General features: G+C 44.0%; 1 protein-coding gene across 1 annotated transcript in view; it reads left to right on the top strand.

Annotated features, from left to right (window-relative positions):
• The window catches only part of LOC146174677 (uncharacterized), a 158342-nt gene that overhangs the window by 18398 nt on the left and 120519 nt on the right, over positions 1–19425 (top strand). The window contains exon 2 of the transcript XR_014702350.1: positions 10386–10607. The gene's annotated coding sequence lies outside the window, so the exon portion shown is untranslated. The remainder of the gene's footprint in view (positions 1–10385; positions 10608–19425) is intronic.

The following is a 19425-nucleotide window of genomic DNA, read 5'->3' as shown; positions in this document are numbered from 1 at the left end:
GAAGTGCATGAATACAGGAAACAACAAATGGATGGAGGATCCTAAACATAAAGAACACAATTACGAAAATGCAAACTACATACAGAATTGTAGCAATGCAAAGAGATGTAAGGAAATGAAAAGTGGTTTTTAAATATTTTGAGTGAAGTGTTTGTTGCTGAATCATTGAAATAACTGAATCACTGGAAAGATTATTCTTGTGTGTAATAGGTTTGGGGAAAATCGTTTTTTTTTTTTAACTCTGCGTGTCATGATGTCGCTGTAGAGTGATCCTGGTCTTTTAATGTGTCAATATTTTTTGAACTTTGCTTAATTGAAAAGCGCTGTCTGTGAGAGACTGGATGCAAACCACTATGGTTAAGAAGAGCATTGACAGATGTGCGTCTATACGAGTTACAGATAAGCCTGACTGCTTTAATAAAGATTAAGTTACCGCTAACACTTGGATGAAAGGCAGAAGAGATAAAACACACACGACGATTGACAAGTGCTACTACCAACTGTTTATTAGGGTGTAACACACGGAACATGAAAGAAAATATGAGCATACGCCACAGTACAGGCACGCACGTCATGCAGCTGCAACTGATTAGGCCAAAAATAATTATGAAAGGCACATTCAGCGTCTTAAATCTGCAAAGAAGAGTCACTCGCACAGCGATCAGATAACTTTTTAACATCGAAGACCAGCAATACAAGCCGGGCTTTTGCATTGGCTCTTCTGTCTAGAATCTTTGTATTCTCAAATCGTGCCCTACATGAGTTGACGCAGGAAGAAACATGCGGCACAACGTTGGAGGTTCTGTCGTTATTGTGTATATATTTAGCATGCTCCCGTAGCCGGTCATTAATGCAGCGACCAGTTTGGCCTGCGATTGCTTTCATTGACTCCGTTCTAGCACTGTTAGATTTAATGAAAGGATACCCGATTATTGCAGCACATTCTAACATGGGGGCGAATTATGGTGTTATATGAAAGTGAACGTACACCGAGAAGGGGAATGGAGGGGGGGCTTCTGAGCACGAGAGCACGTCGGAAGAAAAATAGTTTGCGTATGACATTAGCTGCGACGGAGTGAACGTGACACGTCCGGGTGAGGTTAGAGCTGATCCGTTGGCAAATGTACTTCTAGATACACACTTCAGGGGTAATTTTATCATTAGCAAAAAGGTAGAACAAGAAAGGCTTCCTTTTCTGGGCTGTAAATATGAACACTGTTTTATCATAACACACATTTGTATTGATCACACCATGCGATTGCCTAACCGAAATCGTTAGTTAGCCTGACTTGCACCTCAGTAGTACTAATATTTTTATGCAAAACACAATCCTCGGCTTACAATGTAGTGGGAACTGACACTGGCGACGATATCTCCAATAAAAAACAAGAGAACAAGCAGCCCACGACCAGACCCCTGAGGAAAGCAGGAATCAACAGTAACCTGTTGGGGAGAATTGTATACGCTACTACAAACTGACGACGGTTTCATAAGTCAGCTGTACTCAACTGCAGCAATTTGCTTTTCAAGCGATAGCTTATAGAGCTCGTTAAGTTGAAACTTCGTCGGCTTGTTAGTAATAGTATTATTAGACACCGCTGTGGGAAATAAACTAGGGTTACGTACAAAAAAGGTATCATAGTAATTTGTGTTTCCAGTAATTGATCATTGACTGGTATGTGAAAGGCACTGCCGAGGTAGGAAATCATTGTAGTTAAGTGATGAAATAGAGAAATGAAAAAAAGGTTTGGAAAAAGGGGATTCGAAGGTGTAGAAATTCTCAGAATGCGAAGCAAATGCTTCATGATGCCAGTTAAAAAACTTTAAAGTGTGTAGTTGATCAAATAATGATTTAAATAATTGAAAAAATAAAAAAAATGCGTTCAAAGATGTGAAACAGAGAAAGCTGTCTGACGATAAGTTTCTGTGCAAAAAAGTTGAAAAATAAATAAAAAAAATTAAAACAAAGGTGAAACATAGTTCATGTGTGTGAAACGCTACCGCTCATACCCTTAACGACAGAGCTTAAGTGTTCAGATTTTTTGCAATGTCTCGTTATTTAAGAAAGCAGTGTATGTGAATAAATCAATAAATTGGCTACATTTAAAGAAGTGTGTAATGTGAAACTTTATTAAGTGCTCTTTAAAGTCCATATATACAGCGCCCGTGTGCTCTCCTTAATTGACTCCTTGCCTAAGATCGCATTGTTTGTGCTACCTATACTCGGGGATAACTTTCTGTGGCAATGTGGTGGAAGCTACGGAGCCGAAACGGACCAGCTCACTCCGCACAAGCCTATAGTGCCTCCAGAAATTTCGCAGTGGTTGCTCTGGAATGTTAGACCATTACGGAACTATTAAGTTTATTATTGTATGAGGCTTAAACTACAGGACTAGCCAGTACAGTGGGAGTTTAATAAGTTTTCATGTCGATGGCTGCGCGGCCTGTCGACAATCTCGTAAAGCGCAAGAGAGTAGGCGGGTCCGGGTGGGATGCGTTGGCCGCTTTTCTCCGCCCATTTCTGCGCGCGTTCGCATCGCTCGTCTGCTTTTGACAGCGTACGTCGCGCGCGTTGCCCAAACCGCAGCCGAAGCCAGGTACTTGGAACTACATGGCGTAGTAATACAGTTAGGAAAGCCACGCCCTCGTAGCTTTGGCTCCATTGCCACAGAAAGTTGTCCCCGAGTTTAAGTGGTGGTGGAAAATCCTCGACTGAAGGTGTGGGGTGCATTAGTTAGAAATTCGTTTTGTTCAGGCAAATCTGTACATGTTTATTAATAATATGTTCCAAAACATTTCATGCTGCAGGGGTTAATCATATCAGAGGATAATTCAGAATATATCTTTTGTCCACAGTTTTATAAATTGCTTTATTTCTGACCGGTCTCCAGTCATCCTGTAGCTCGCTCTTGTTTAATGAGTTGTTAAACAAGATGCACGAATTCTTGTAACGCCAGTCAGTATACGTCTTCATAAACGCAGTAGAAAAGCCGTCAGAAATAAATTTAGAGCACTTTCCTCGAAAATGACACCTGGAGTTGAGGGCAAATTCATGGAATAGGAAGGAAGAGTTTCGTCATCTTGCGTAAATACCGATTTCAAATAATCGTTGAAAGCTATGCACTGCAAAGCATCATCACGCTCTCACAACGTATTTACATTAAATGTATCATGGGATGGTGACGCTGGAGATATGTTCCTTCAGAAGTTTTGCATGGGATGTTTTAACGAAAGAGGGTCATCATCATCATCATCATCATCATCATCATCATCATCATCATCATCATCATCATTATCAGCCTGACTATACCTACTGCAGGGCGAAGGCCTCTCCCAGAATTCTCCAATTAACCCGGTTCAGTGCTAGCTGCATCCACTTGACCCCTGCGAACTTCTTAACCTCATGCGCCCACCTAACTTACTGCCGCCCCCTGCTACGCTTTCCTTCCCTTGGAATCCAGTTTGCTACCCTAAGCGACAATCGGTTATACTCTCCTCGCACTACATGTCCTGCCCATGTCCATTTCGTCTTCTTGAATTCCCCTAGAATGTCAGTAATTTGAGTTATTTCTCTGACTGACTCTGCACGCTTTCTATCTCTTAATGTTACCTACTACCATTTTTCGTTCCATAGCCCTCTGCGTTGTCCTTAACTTAAGGAGAACCCTCTTGGTTAGCCTCCACGTTTCAGCTCCATAGGTGAGTATAGGTAAAATGCAGCTGTTGTATAATTTTCTCTTGAGCGATACCGGTAAGCATCTAGTCATAATCTGCGAGTGGTTGCCAAATGCGCTCCATCCTAATCTTATTCTTCTTGTTATTTACTTTTCATGGTCCGGATCAGCGGTTACTGCCTGTCCTAAGTAGACATATTCGCCTACTACTTTCAATGCTTTGCTACCTAACGTAAACTGCTGTTTCTTCCCGAGGCTGTTGAACATTACCTTAGTAATGAAATTCAACAAGGTTGACGACTGGGCAAGTTGGTAAGGGTTCATACTTAACCAGCCAAAGGACGAGACAATAAAAGTTTTCAACAACAACAACAACAACAAAGGACGAGACACAGGAAAGAAGAGGACAGGTCAAGGCTGGACTAGCAACTGAATGTTTATTGAACAGAAGAAAACAACAAAGACTCCTTCCGAAAAGCACGCGCACAATCCAACCGGTGGAATGACAGGAAATTGGGAAGAAGATGAAGAAAATTCAAAGCCAATTCAAAGTCAAGGCCTAACTAATGACTTTTCTAATAGATCAAATTTCTTACAATGAAGGCTAACCGACGCCTTAGCCACACACTTGTCCTCGGCTTTAGCAATGTAAAATGCTTCAACCAACTCTCTACAGAGTTGATTACCATTGCTGTAAACTACACCCGTATTATTGAAATCAGGCGCACAAAGAGACGGGTCATGCTCCGACTTACACTCTCGGGATTGCACATGTAGCGTCAGATTAGAACTCGCCTTCCCTCCCAGAGAATTAGAGTGCTCCGTCAGGCGCACATTTAGACATCTGCCTGTCTGCCCGTAGCAGCACCGGCCACAATTGAGCGGAATGCGATAAACCACCTTCTTTCTGCAGGTGGTGAACCTTTTCTTATGTGACACTGTGCAACGAAAACTATCACGAGCTACATTGTCGAGCCCCTTTCTAACTCTGGCGCACAAGCTTCCTATCTTGTTTCTCGCTGTAAATACAACGTCAACGTCGTACCTTGCCGCCAGTTTCTTGAGTCGACAGTGTAGCTCGTGATAGTTTTCGTTGTGCAGTGTCACATAAGAAAAAGTTCACCAAATCCTGAAATACTTGAAGCAGGTCAAAACGAATGCAAATATCAAGCCTAATGTGTTGACTGGTGTAGTATACGGAAGCGCAGTCCGTTCTCTAGTTGGTAAGTTAAAATCCCCAGTAAAGAAACATTAGCCTATCGCTCGGTTTAATTTGGTTCTCTATGTCTCTGTTTAGATTTAGTAGCAGCTCTAAAGAGGAGTTAGAAAACCTGTATACGGCTACTCAAATATAACGAACAGTAGTGTTGTAAAATTACTTTCACAGAGTATTCGTATTCAATATAGCTGTTGGCCTCTTAACGAGCCGACGCTGCGAAATCAACAATGTCAACTTTGGAAGCCGACTGTTGAAAATTAACGATGTTTAAGAAACATAAGCAAGGCGCACTAGTTAATCGCAGTTGGTGCAAGTTTCTGTTATGTCAAACGAAGTCGAAAAAAATAATGCAATATTAATCGATTACTGTTCTCTAACCTTCAGTAGCTTTTCCAGGGCAGTAATTGACTAATGCAATCAGGTACCTTTTCGAAGGAAAAGTTTAATCGGTTTCGTATTTTCTGCAACGTGAACTGTTTATGCATGAAAGCGGGAATGTAATTTGGGAGTCGTTGCGTTGCTTTCCGGAACGAATTGTAATTTATTGTCACTACTATGTGGGATCAGAAATTCCTATTGTGAATTAATTATTTTTCATGTGTAATTTTGCCATGTATGCGCCACTTTTTCTGCTACATATTTCACTCGCCTTCCCTGAGGTTGCAGTTCACGACTCACCGCAGAGTAACACAGACGTAATTCTCAGTTGCTGTTCGTGCACGTGTTCTTGTTGATGCAAGGTGTTTTTCGAAGTTCGCATTTATTCCGAGGCGTACGTAATATGATGCCACACACCGCGAAACGAAACGAACGCTGGCGGTCGAAAACATCGTGGCAACCGATGACGCACGCGCTCTCAAGGGTGTGAACGACGTATTAAAGTAGGGAATTGGATTGTTCATAGCCTATAGTTTTGAAAAGAACAAAACCTTCTCTGAACAGGGGAGGATGTCACGGAAGTCGTCCGAGAGAAGCCTTGATCGAATGCAGTCAAGAGATCAGTCAAGTAACACCGTACTTAATGAAATGATATTCATTGCGATATCAAAACGAGGAGGCTGTCCTAGCAGCCAGAGAAAAAACATCTTCGCACTCAATACTGATATCATCGTCATTCGAACGCAGATGAGTCAATTTAGGTGAGCTTTATTGATATAAGAAACGTTGCTACTTCAGACGCCCGTGACAATGCAGAGCTGTCGAGCAATGTCATCGTCCCTGATTGACCACAGATGACACTGGAAATGAATTGAAACAAACAGAAAGAAACCAAGACGCTTTACTTGGCAAGCCCCATCAGAGCAGAATAGAAATGCCACATACAAGACGATTATTCCTTTGATATCGTTTTATGCAGCTGGTATATTGGCCACGAGTATTTCTTGTCAACTTACCCTCGGAAACTTTTGACCCAATGGAAACTTCCTGAAGACGTGCACGTGTTTATTGCTTTATTTACCCCCCCCCCCCCCCCCCCACACACACACAAATGCGAAGGTCTTAGAAGTTTTCTCAACAGTTTAATGAGAAACAACACCACCTTATTTCAAACCAGTCAATAAGCCTTTGAAGTATTCTGAGGTTCTTGAGAAATATTAATATTTTCAATAAACCTATATAATATAACACATCTTTGATATCTTTTCGCAGTGAGTGAGTGAATAAACTTTATTCAATTAATTTTCGCAGAAATAAGTGGGTTTCAATCGTACTTGCGGCTCAGTGCAGTCTTAAATGCCTGTGCGCCATAGAGCCGAATCCCACCGCAATGTTAACTGCACCGCTTCTAAAACGGAAGCCACCGCAGTGCTCCTTAGCAGCCCCGAAGGTAGCCCCGCCACAAGCACCCGCTGGTGGGCGCTGGGAAAATGAATCGCCCTCCCTCTCCAAGGTGAAGAAGGGCAGGCCGCTCGAGGCCCCCCGGGGCAGTGCGGCGGGTGCCAGGATTAAGTGCTCTCGCATGCGATGGTCCCATCCATTCAGAACCTGTCACCATCGGGTTGTCACCGTGCGGCGTATTCATTTTACTCAGCGGGAACCGGCCCCTCGTCTTGTTCAGGCGTTTACGACTCCTTTCTTTTTATTTTCGCATTCACGCTTGCTTCCACATACCACGCTGGTGGAGGAAGCTTTAGATTTACGAGAGCATCTTTTTCGGGCGTCAGTGTGCGATTGAGACCTTAAGGTAAGAAAAGAGGGCGCATTATTTTAGCTCCGGAAGTTTCAACCTTAGGTGTACCTTGAGTTTCAAGAAGGACGTCGCGAACTTGCTAGTTTTGATAGGAGATACGTGATAACCCTGTTAGTATTATCTGTTTGCTGCTGCCGGAAAAAGTGAAGGAAACAGAGATATGAAGTAGATAGATTTGGCAGAGGCAAAAGGCTGACCGCAGAGAACCAGTCATAATTTCATACACTTGCGCTGCACGGTTCTTCACGCGTTCTTTTGCATGTGCTTCACAGACTGACTCGAGCTGCTTTCTATTAGAGGCTAAATGAAAATTCCAAAGGAATTCGTAAACCCGTAGCCTAGACATCTGTCAAGAGACGTAAATCTGAGTACGCTTACGTCGCCTTGAGCACTTACACAAAACATACAATCGAGCCAGTGGAAATCGCGAAGCGAAATGCTCTTGCATTTATCTTTCAGAAATTATCTTCACTCGCTCTGAAGAAGCAACACACCGCACATACCCTGCAAGATGACAATTCTGAATTTGAATTAGACCTTTGCATCGGATGAAGGAATTGTCGAAATTCCTTCTCTCTGGACAGTCAGAAACCGGTTTCGCTGGACCTTTCACTGTGCTTGCGTGCTGTGCACACGACTATCCAGCGAACAATATGGCAGCCCGCAGGGAGACCAAAATGCAAAGGTCTATAAAATACCATACTGTCCATGAGCTCATTCTTTTGTTAGGTTGATCATGGCTGCTCTAATTGAGAATTTTCACGCGGAATCACTAGAACCAAGTCACTAGAAGTCCCTTCTTCGCTTCGCCTCCGGGCTTCTTTCGCGCTGTTTCACTCAAGCCCAGCAAAAAGTTCTGCTATTACCTTTCTTATACAGTAGGCCCTTCGTTATGTGTTTCTTGTCCTGCGGCACAAGTGGATGCCCTCGTCAACAACATCACGTGGTCTATCTGCCGGGCCAGGTACATCACGTTCTGCATGAAGAAGGGATTGGTGCCCTGCGATTTCAACGTCCTCTTCGGTGCAGTCCGGCCGTCTTTTGGCCACGTAAAAAGGATATGCAGAATTCTTCGTTCGGAGTCAGCGCTCTTTCATGTCCCTTCTTCGCTTCGCCTTCGGACTTCTTTCACGCTGTTTCCCTCAAGTCATCACTAGAACTATTGGAGTAATGTGCAATTATTTTAAATACTCATATTTTCTGCATAACTTAACCAATCAGTAACCAGATATTTTGTGAAGTGCTAAGAAATAACAAAGCTATTGAGAAGATTGCTCATTTAGGACTGCTTGTTTGCTCTAACCTGTTGCTTTGTACATATTTGCATTATTGCGTTCATTTTCTGATGTATTTTATGTTCTATTTCAGGTACTTTTTATCCTTACGATAGAATATATTTCAAGGAATGGAATATAGTGTGAAGATGTAATATCTATACAACCCTTGATAGAAAAATAACCCTATAGATCGTTTAAGCCGCTTTGTCCACACATTTAAGTGGCCAACCAACGTCATCGTGAACCGCTGGTAGCTTTCGCCGAGAAATCCTTTTGTTATTGTTGGAGTGATGTGATTTATTTCCCAAGAAAATACCCTGTGAAAAAAAAAAAGTAAAACAACCCTATAACACATCGCAATGATCATGCCGAAAAAAATAAAATCAACGTACTTTCTGCGTTTATGAAGCCTGGTAAGCGTGATAACTACTAGGATCAAAACAAGAACAGAAAGGACGTGTAAAATACACGAAACTCACCCTTGGCTGACCTTGTCTTGCTGCCTTTGTTCGTTTAGTTGTGCCCCACTCCACTGCAGAAATAATTGAATGAATGTCAACTCTGTGAATGTCTGGCCCAGGCTTAGACATAATTCACCCGTCAAGAAGTAAGTATAGAAAAAGTGCGCCCCCCCCCCCCCGTACTTGTTTGCATTATAAACAAAATTTCAATTTTGGTGCTACTCCGAACTCTCAAAATTCGAAGGAAATACTCATGGGCTCAACAAATGCAATATCAACTTTAGGCATAATTGTTTCAATTTTTTTCCTTCCGTTTTTATCATTGTAATGGAACATTTCTTGCACTCACGAGTGATGACCAACTTCACAAATCATAATCTACTTTCTTGACATAATTTGATTTCAAACCACAATTTTTCATTAAACAATCTTTTATTACCTTCACTGAAACCTCAAAGGTAATTGATGAAGTTTTATTTGTTCGAAACATATTTAGGTATTTTAGCGAAGAATTCGACACTTTTAGCAACTCAGTTCGCTTACATAAACTAGATTCATTAGGAATATCGGGTCCAACTCCCGCTTTCATTCCAATTTATTTTGTTAAGGATTTCCAATCTGTACTGTTAAATAACAGCTTTTTCGCTCTGTTGGGAGCTTAATAATTCATAACCTCGCACTCATCATTTTCCCTCTCATCTATCGTCATAGATCTGATGGCTACAGCATCGCTTATCATATCTATATCTATAAAAGGTTTTTGGTTTGGTCCAAACCTTTTCCTTCACACCGTGCCCACGAATTTTGACATGTTCTCTTTTTTTTTTTTTTTGCTGGAATATCATTGCTAAATAGCGATCATACCTTTTGAAATCAAGGCTACGGAATGTTTTCACTCATTACTTCCCCTTTTCAGTAATCAATGTTTCTTTGAACTTTGTTGCTGACATTAAATCACACTTTGTACATTTTTTAAAAATCCTCTGGATATCCATGTGCTAACAACATTTAGTGTATTTTGCTGTATAAATGTCCAGCATCTTTAGAATCAATTGGTTTACTTATGTTCAAGTGCGAAATTTTATAAAATTCTATATATAAATAGTTCTTATTTAGTTTTGTGTCGTAAATATGTGTGTCCCTTATAATTACCTCTTTCGAAGAGTTGCACTTTCCTCGTAGCCTTTTCTTTTGCAGCATATCTCCAACTACTGCTCTTCTGGGCGCATTAATCGCACTATAATAACTAGCTGTGCGCTGCAGGTCCGCCAGACGATATATTAACTTGTGGAGTTCTTAAGGTGTTGAACATTCTGTACAGAACTTGCGTGGGCTAAATATGGCAAGCCCCAGTGTGCAATGGTGCCCGCATATGAGAGGCCTCCTCTTTTTTTGTTGTTGTTGCAAAAGGAGCACAAAAAAAGTTTTGTACATGACTGATTGGCTGCTAATTTCTTTCTTTCTTACTACAATTGCTTTCAGCGCAGTTTCGTTTTCATAGAACACTTCCTCCTCTGTGACGCATGCGTTCTGTTATTTGTTCACGGAACGGCTTCATTACAGGATCACTAGCTTCTCACGGACGGGAAGTTATTGAAACAAGGAGCAGCTTCTGCCATGGTCTTAAACGAGCAGCGATCCACCAGAAAACGATGTCGGCAGGAACCCAACCATCCATCAGTTCGGCCCCCTTGTGAGCTTCCGGGGAGGCTGCGGCATCGTCAAGACAGAGATGGAGGCATCCGCACGAGCTGATCAATATCTCTGCCGAGACATGTACGGAAGGTGAGGTGGTGAGATGCGACTTTGTTACTTGATGTCGTGCTGCCCGCAGGGGCCATAAGAAAAAACACTGAGAAAGAAATGGCACACAATTCCCACATATATACTTACGCCTGCTTCTGCGAAATATATTGGCTACTATACCGTGATTCTCGGTGTTTCCACAGTAGCCCCCATCGCTTTCACGAGGCCACTCTGTAGGTTTATGGCCTGTCCTCTAAAGTCGTTTGCCCTGCTCTCCCAGAGAAATCGCCCACTCGAAAAGGACTCGGCCTACTGTGCTGTCCTGTGCGGGTCCCGTGAAAACGATCCTGTGGTACAAAGTAAAGCGTTGCGTCAATCCTCGAAGCGTGACCGGCGGAAACAAGACGTGCCGTGAAACTTAGAAATAGGTTGAAAATAGGTTGTGCCCTGATAGCCATAAAACCCGAAGTGAAAAGAGAGGCCCCGAATGCCTAATTATGTATTCAAAAACTGTGATGAACTAAAAGAAAATCGATGGAAATAAACGTTAGCCAATAATATTTTAGGAAAAAGAGCAAAAGCTTCAGTTCTATAAAGAAGTTCTTTCTTGAGCATTGATTAGTCGTCTTTTAGCTAATTGGCGAAGATACGGACGGAAGCAACCACGCTTATTTCACTTATTTCTGAAACGCAGACTTGGGCAGCTGAACTCTGATACACACTGGGAGTACGGACAACGAGGTTTCTTTCATTTCCGTAGTCGTTGCGGCAAGGGGTGCTATTGGTCTTGATGAGCGCGAGGCACTTGGCTCGCCTAATTCTTCAGGTACAGGTAAGAACATTACGGCTGGAAGCTTTGTAAGGGGAAAGGAAGATGAAGAGAGCTCCAAAGAGGAGGAGGAGAAGGAGGGACAGGAGGAAGAGGAGGGAAAACTACGGGGTTGAACGCTGCTGAACCGAATGTGAAGCTAGAGTATTGACTTCGGGCGACCAAGCATTTCATCGAACACAGCTAGTGTTCCGCTGAACGCATCACAATTGACCGGTGTGCTATGCATGCAGAAACCACTTTCATGCCCCGCGCATGCACTGCCAGAAGACACTTTTCTGCTTCAGTCGGTCAGCTCTTCAGTCTCGCATAATATTAAAAAGGTATAGCCATGAAATACGGTGTTAATAAAGGTTGCCTTTCCTGCGCCCAAAAAACTGCTATGACTGTTTCCGTATCTCTAAAAATATCAGCACAGCAAATAAATGTAACGTCAAGCACCAGAGCATGTGCGAACCATCAACTTGGGCAGCAGCAGGTGCGTATGTTTTTTTCTTCATGTTAACCACGGGATCTGAACGCAAGCACCTTGTATGCTTGCTCGAGTCCAGACCCGAAAGGAGTCCGACTCTCGACTGCAGCGCCGGCTCTCCTGGGTCGGGACACCTGATTTGGCGTGGTTCTTCATCACTGCCGGCTAGTGCTGGCGGCGATTGATGAGCCATCGACGTGCTGCCTGTGCTTTCAAGATGTGCTCTGCGCATTTCCTTTTCTTCCCTTGTGATGTGTTGCACGCGCTTTAATGCCTTGCCTGGCCGTGCGGCCTGCGAGCGCCCTTATCTTCGCCCCGAACGCGAATCGTAGCCCTAAAGGCAGAGCTTGAGACTTATTCGCTGATTATGCGCGACTGTGCGATTAGGATAGAGCCTCCATGTCCACTCTTATGCACTACCACATATCACGTTTCGTACTGAGACATTTTCGCCACGACCTTGGGATACCGGCTCAACCCGTTCCGATTGATGTGCATGCATGTGATTTTTGGCGGTTTGACCCCGACGTACGGCTGACCCAAGTTATGATCAGCAACTCACAGCTACGCGGCCTGCACATGTCTGATTAATCGGTCCCTCACACATGGTACCTTTTGGGGGTGCACAGCATTGAACACTATTTGGAACTTTTCATTTTAGAAGTTGGATTTGTGTTCACCGAAACACCCATTGCATAAATCCATTCGTGAGCAGGGGCAACCGTGGAAAGGGTTCCAAAACGGGCAAGCTGAACATTATCGGGCAAAGCGGGACATAACGTCGCGTAATCGATATGTTGCTGACACAATCCTGTCGCACGGTTTTAATGTAAAACGCCTTCATAGTTTCAACAGCATGAATTGAGCAGGTGGCCTCTCTTTTGATGCAGCTAAGCAACCGGAAACAACGGCACTCCGTCCGCATCGTCGTCAGTGGGCGTCGGGTGGAAACGCAACCACCTCTTATGAATGTGGGACGCACATTCCGGGCGCTGAGCCAAGGGGGCCTGCCGTCTTCACGGTCACGTCTAAACCATGCGCTATTGCTATTGGCTGTCGGCGCGGCACGAGCGACAGCCCCTTCGGTCCAGGAAGGTCAACAAGGAACGCTGCTCGCGAATGGCCCTGCCGCAGATCGACGCAGTTTTTAGGGACGCGGTCTGTCTACGCACCAGAATGCGCGCTAGCTTGCGCCCGCGCTATGGCGGAGAGCAATTTGACGAGCGCACTTTCGCAGTCGCCTTGGCTGGCCTGCAATGTTGCCGCGTGCATACACTTATTGTATGTAGCACCTAGGTATGCGATTGGCCATGCAAAATGTCAAAAAATATAAAATATGTAGACAAACAAAGCGCGATATACATTGTCTTGTAATGTTTCTTTAAGTTGCAAAAATTGGGGAAATCCTTCAGCTCCATCTACCTTCGAGGGTAGGACACGACATCGTTATTGGCTTCTATCTGTGGCTGCACTCGCGAATAATTAATTGTTCGCGCACAAGAAATTTGCTATGACCTAAATAATTAATCCTTTAATTTCTGCCTCTGATATATCTTTATACAGTCGTAAGCTACCTATCCGATCATGTGGAAGACAATCGGACATAGACACCTATAAAGCCCCGCCTTAAACGAATCGTACGGAAATATCTGGGTCGCCTAGCCTCTTTTCTATTGCCCAAGGATCCTGGAACGCTCAATTTGAGCCTCACCCACCCATCCGAAATTAAGGAGCAGCTCGAGTTGGCAGCTCCTGCCATCTCAAATGTTCTCGTGACTTCACGTAAATCTTTGATGAATCACCTGCCAACTTAGCACCTGTCAGAACCGCGCCCATGACATCTCTCTCACAATGGCAACGCCCTCAACGTCCACGGAGAGCGGGTCCATTAGCGCCATCGCGTCAAAAAATTACCAAGTCTATAGGCACTTTTCAATCATGGTTCTACACTGGGCTCATTTTTTTTTTCCTATGCACGGGTTAATATCGCCCATCATGTGTTCTGTGTATACATTAGGTAAACACGCGGACATTGACCCCACATTCAGACCTGCTCATCTTTTTATTGTCATCCTGCCTGACTGCAAAGTGACCACTGTGACCACTCCAGTTTTCTTGTGTGGTTCCTGTACCACTTCCTTATACAAAGACGAAATTTCAAGCCTGCGCTCATATGCATTTTTCGACAACCAATTAAGGAACAATTTTCGAGGTGTGTGCTCATCTTGTAATGACCTGAAGCAGCATTAAAACTGTACAGATGCCGATGAATCACAACAGTGCGAAACATGAGCGAGAAGGAGCGATTATATCACTCAAAAGCAGTTTTTTTATTTCACAAGTTTTTAACATTTCTTGCAAATACACAGCCCGAAAGTTTTATTGCGAAAGCGATACTCCGACAGCCAAAGCGAGGCCTCGGGTGGCCGCAGCTACGCCGTGAAAAGGCGTAGCTACGGTATCCTAAAAAACAATCAACCTGCCATGGCATTTGAATTCACGTTTCCCCTATTCCACGGGAAGGAGCTGCCAACTCGGGTGATATCGGAATCAGCCTGCCAGAACCGTTTGCACGCTCGTTACCCCTACGATACACAGGCACGTCCATACGGTATGGTTGAAGCGCGACTTTATATGTTGCTGGTAGATTACCCTCTCGCGTCATATATCCTTAAAGGATGAGCTTACGTGTCCCCAATAATGTAGCACCTCACACTGATAGGGCGTGATAGGGGAGCAATGTAGCAGGCGAAAGAAGCTTCCACCGTTGCTTTCTCAATTCATCTAGGGTTAACCAGACATAAATCACAACAATGTTTTTCTGCTCATGTATGGCAAAATGCGCGAACTTGAAGTTGCAACAATACTTGAATTCACTCTAGAGTGTCTTTGCGCTTCATTTTGGTGCTGACGTGCTGTCTGCATTGCGCATCTTAGCGCCGTACCGCGAAAACAGACTCCATACGGTGCATTGTTTATGTACGGGTAGTTAAGTTTGGGTTGCACGGTGGGAAGGAAAAACGACAATGCATGTTCAGTAACGGTTGCGAGCAGTAAAAATTGCACATAAGCTGCTCCCTCGGCCACTCGAGCTTAACGTCGCTCCTTCAGAAGGAGCAGTTTAAGTGGATCGGGAAGAAACATGCTTTTCCGAAGTAGTCCCGCCCGTTATTTAGTGACTGCATGATTATTACGCGAGAGATATGGCCAGCCGATTAAAATTACAGAGCGTTTTTGTGCGAGGAACCACCCCGACACAATTTTGATCTGCATGTCAGGCATGACTAGGCATATTTGTTTCACGCGTCTTCACAGGCTGGTTGGCTCATTAGTGAAACTGCTTTTTAACGCAGACAAGACACTAGAGGAAAGAATGAAGTTGATAGAAGATAGCACTATGTAATGTCAACTTTGTTCCTGCCTACGCCATCGTCACATAAACCAAGTTCATTAATGCACCAACAAGCCTGCAAAAACATCCTCGCTAGTTATATCCCTAGCTTCCGCAGGAGTTCCTTTCTGCTACTCTTTCAAACAGTCGCAAACATCGCATAAGTGTTAGCTTGCATAAAACGTAGCATCTGTAGCCGTAAAATATACATTCTGCGGAGATATTAGCCTTGCTTGGTGGTGGCAGATCGCATCTCGGACACTGGCGCCCAGTGTGTCAAATTCTACGCTAAGATTACAACAGAAAACAGTGAGCTGTGGAGTCAAATAAGCTGGTTAAATACTATAGGTTGGAATTTGATTTAACGCGAGCACCGGACTTATTTAAGTATCCCAACGGCCATATTACGTGAGTGCACACTATACCCGTTGTGATAGAAAGCCGTCATCGCATACCCTAGTATTCTGGGGTAGAAATTTTATACCGTCAGAAATGTGTCAGAAAAAGTACAGACAAAATTTGGTATCAGTATTATCAATCACTCTTCTTTTGTGCAGTGCTCAGGTTGGTTTACACGCATAATTTGGTATCACAATTATCAAGCAACCTTCTATGGGTGTAGCGCTCATGTTGGTGTCGTGCCGTTTTGCTTCTGATTTAGCATTCATCTGCTAGTCAGGATGGGGGCTAGCTTGCGATAGGTATTCTAACCGAGGACACGTATAGCTCCAATTTTATGCCGATTGTATGCTGAGGTGGCCGCCGAGAAGTTGGACAGATAGCGCGCCTTCCTTTCCCCAAATACACCTAGCCAAAAAATATCAAGAATCACTAAACGAAATGGCAGCGTTGATGCTGCAATCGCTTGGACATGTATAATACTACTTCGCTTGAGCGCTTCGTAATTTTTGCCGTGACTGCCGCTGCTGGCCAAGGTTGTCAACATAAATATCTCGGTATCAAGCACTAGAAGCTCGGAACGCGCATTCCGTTCCAAGAAATTCGTGCACAAAAAGCCGCAAAGGTTGACAAGCTCTAGGGGTTAGAAGACAAGCACGGTATAAATTTAAAATGGAATTCACTGGCACAAATCTTCCAAGATAAAAAAATATGTTTTGTCAGTTCTCAACAGTCCACGGTAAAAAAGTAGCAAAAAAGGAAGCAAAACACATTAAGGTATACCAAGCAGCCTAAAATCTAGCAGCAACCCGCCGGGCTGGCGCAGTGGATACGGCGCTCGACTACTGTTCCTAAGGATGCGGGATCGAATCCCGGCTTCGGCGGGCGCTTTTCGATATAGGCGAAAAGCACGGCGCCCGTGTGCTGTGCGATGTGAGTGCACGTTAAAGAACCCCAGGTGGTCGAAATTTCCGGAGTCCTCCACAACGGCGTCTCGCACAAGCCAAACCAACCAACTAAAATATAGCAGCAATGATCCATAGAAGTCAAACCAACACAATTGTAACAATGAATGCTTGTTTCGCGCTCTAGTTCAGTGACTTTTCATTTAGTCTGTTGTTGGCGAGTCCACGAAGCTATGCGCTATCAAACAAAGGACAAAACCCCCTTGATGTCGGTTTTTTTTATAGCGCGAACAGAGACAAGGACAAGAAAGGCGAGACGTACACACAAGCGCTAACTATCAACTGACTTAATTCGTGGAAGTCAACACATATATAGGCCGAAGGGTTGGATATAATGAAACTGAAGCTAATAACAATGAAAAAAAAATCATAAGGTAAAAGCCAAGAAATCAAGGCGCATGCGTAAGTGGGTGTGTGTTACACTTGAAAAGACACTTTTTCCAGATTCAATAGGTAACAGCGTTGACAAATTCAATCTCAGCCGCGAACAGAGGTAAAGAGGGTTCGCTGATGCATTCGTTACCAAGTCTCTTAATGTGATAGGCTTCTAGGCTAATCTCTGCTTGCGACAAAAAAAAAAAAAAAAAAAACACTACATCGAGATGAATTACCAACTCGCCCAACAGGAAGTTTTAATGACGTTTAATGACAAAACCCTCACTTAAGAGATTGCACTCCACGATCAGGAGTTTTGGACGCCACGTGCACGTGCTTTTCTCACAGCAGCTGTAACGTACAATGACAACCCATAAAGGGATAGCCGGGGTGTCTCAGTACCAATGGAGTTCGCCTGCACTACGCGAGATTGATGGTTATTATCATTAAATACCACGAACAGGAAGGAGCAGGAGGAAGAGGTGGAGGATCAGGTTTGCTACCCTGCACTGGGGGAATAGGGTAAGTAGATATGAAAGTGATGGGTAAGAGAGGGATGGATGAAGTCAGTAAGAATCTAGACGAATAAGAGGAAAAGCAAACGATAACCACAGATGAACATCTTACGGCTTCGGTGGCTTGTCTCTCTACCGTGGGAGCTCGAACCTAAGCTTCACTATCGCAACTTCTATGAAGACGAAATGCAAACTGTCTAGTGCACTTACAATGCCCGGGCACAATAAAGAAGACAGTTAGGCGGGTCTCGCCCTCTCCGCACTCATCCCTTAGTGCGTTCCTAGTAATTATTGGGCAGCTTTTTCGTTCGTTGTTACGGGAGTTGCTTCAGCGAGCTTGTAGCCATGTATTGTTTTCTTCCTAGCTTTGCTGCTTCTTAAAGGAGCCTAACATTGCTGGTTATTGTCATTTTCCTTCACACATTTTACCGAACTGCAGATTGTATTCTTCGTTCGTGCATTGTCTGTCCGCAAAATGCAGTGGCCTTTCGTAACAATTCTGTTTCTGACTAGAAGCAGAGATTCAGTGAATCTTTCGCACTTATTCTACAGGCTACTCTTCATGCCTACTTTCACCGGAAACCGGGTGTTCAAAATAGTCGGTCTTGAGCTGAACTCTAAACGTGCGTTACCTCGAGCCGAAGTCTTCTATTAGCCGGGCTAGCCGGACTTGTGACTTGCTCTCTTCCTTCGTATTATCGTTTCTGCACCGATTCCCGGGATCAGAGGCTAACCTTCTTAATCAGAACTCATGGACCAGTTCAGATATCGCTGAAGATCGCTGCCTTTCCTAATCATAAAGGCTGTGGCCTTTTGAAAAGCTATTCTGGAGGCTACAGCCACATCAAATGCACCTGTACCATTTCTTGGAGAATCTAGAACCTTACCGACTTAAATGAGCGGGTCCACAGATTCGGCTACAAGTAGAAATCAAACGCCGAAATGGTCTCACCGTTTCCCATACGACCAAAAAGTTAGCTTTTGTCAAGTGTCGAGTTCCACGCGCACTGTTTGCTACACAAGCCTTTCTTGTCGCCCATCCTCCGCTGCAGTGGTCCGCTAGCAGGTATACACGATAAAAGAACGAACCTACGACTAGAAACACCTACAAATGCACGTTCTCCGACTTGCTGTGGGATAGAGGTCCAAGATACCAGCGTGCAGAGAACTCAAAAATGGATTTAGGAGTTTGTCTGTGGACAAAGATGCACCTGAAAATCACGAATATAAGACTTGCAGGCGTATTACCCGTACGGCGGCTTTCCATACTGCAGGATTAACAAGATGTGTACAAAGTCATCATCTTTCAAAAACTGCCCCAGCGTTTACAGCTCACTCGAATTATGCCCCGACACATCCACCAAATAAAGAAACCATGATTCCGGGAACATAAACAAGTCCGCCCATTTAGCGCTCCAGGATTCGCCTACCAAAGAGAATCGTCCGTTCGCCAGGACCTCTGATCCTATCCATGTGATATAGTGATAGTGTTTGGTGAAAGTTCATTGAGAAAGTAGCCCTGACTTTCACATGCACAGCTGGGTTGAAAACCGCATCCATGGTTTTACCACGGAATACAGACCCCCTCCCCTAAATCAACCTTCGTGTCTGGCAAAGACGTAATGACAGTATGCTTAGCGTCTCTCCGAATAGCTAGATGCTTTTCTTAGGCAAAACTACTCTATTAAGAGAGTTTCGCAAAAAAGCATGGTTTATAGGAATATAACATTTTGCAAGGATGTTCCTTCAGACATATGGCCCCGAGCGTTACCAGTGCTGCATCGGTGAACCTAACAGAGCGTCGTCCACAGATTCCTCCTAAGTGTCACAATCTGGCGGATTTCCTGACCTCCCGAAAGCCGATTCACCAATTACTAGTCTCTGGAAGGGCCGAAGTTTTAGCCACTCGCT

The sequence above is a fragment of the Amblyomma maculatum genome, chromosome 11 (assembly GCF_055883805.1).
Source record: "Amblyomma maculatum isolate TAMU_Amacu chromosome 11, ASM5588380v1, whole genome shotgun sequence".
In the NCBI taxonomy this organism is placed as follows: Eukaryota; Metazoa; Arthropoda; class Arachnida; order Ixodida; family Ixodidae; genus Amblyomma; species Amblyomma maculatum.
This window is presented reverse-complemented; position numbering and strand designations above follow the sequence as displayed.